We start from the raw sequence: 1,044 nt of genomic DNA, 5'->3' as shown, positions 1-1,044 counted from the left end.
ATGTATTGTAAACTCTTGTGATTTGTGTAGATGTCAACATGGACGCCGTATAAGTAGTGCCGCCATATCTTCAAAGCATATATTACTGCAGCCAATTCCAAATCATGAGTCGGGTAATTCTTTTCATGCTTCTTCAATTGTCTTGATGCATAAGCAATCACCTTCCCACGTTGCATCAATACGCACCCCAAACCTATACCTGAGGCATCACAATATACCACATAACCTTCTGTTCCTTCTGGGAGAGTGAGCACTGGCGCGGATGTCAATCGATTCTTTAGCTCCTGAAAACTATGTTCACAAGCATCAGACCACTGGAACTTGGTAGCTTTCTGTGTTAACTTAGTCAATGGTGCTGATATAGAGGAAAACCCTTCTACAAACCGCCTATAATATCCTGCTAGCCCCAGGAAGCTGCAGACTTCTGACGGTGTTGTAGGTCTCGGCCAATTCTTTACTGCATCGATCTTCTGAGTGTCGACACTAATACCCTCATCAGATATCACATGGCCAAGGAATGCTACTGAGTTCAGCCAGAATTCACATTTAGATAGCTTAGCATATAACTTATGATCCTGAAGGGTCTGTAATACTATCCGCAAGTGGCCCGCATGTTCCGCCTCCGAACGAGAATACACCAGAATGTCATCAATGAATACGATCACGAACACATCAAGATAGGGCCTGAATACACTATTCATGAGATCCATAAAAGCTGCTGGGGCATTTGTTAGCCCGAACGACATCACCAAGAACTCAAAATGCCCATATCTTGTCCGGAAGGCCGTCTTTGGAATATCCTTCTCCTTAACCCTCACCTGATGATACCCTGAACGCAAGTCAATCTTGGAGAAATACTTGGCACCCTGGAGTTGGTCAAACAGGTCATCAATTCTTGGAAGTGGATACTTGTTCTTTATTGTAAACTTATTCAACTATCGATAATCGATACACATCCTTAACGACCCATCTTTCTTCCGCACGAACAAGACTGGCGCACCCCAAGGTGAAGTGCTAGGCCTAATGAAACCCTTATCCAGCAAG

Source organism: Nicotiana tomentosiformis, chromosome 5, assembly GCF_000390325.3.
Source record: "Nicotiana tomentosiformis chromosome 5, ASM39032v3, whole genome shotgun sequence".
NCBI lineage: Eukaryota > Viridiplantae > Streptophyta > Magnoliopsida > Solanales > Solanaceae > Nicotiana > Nicotiana tomentosiformis.
This window is presented reverse-complemented; position numbering follows the sequence as displayed.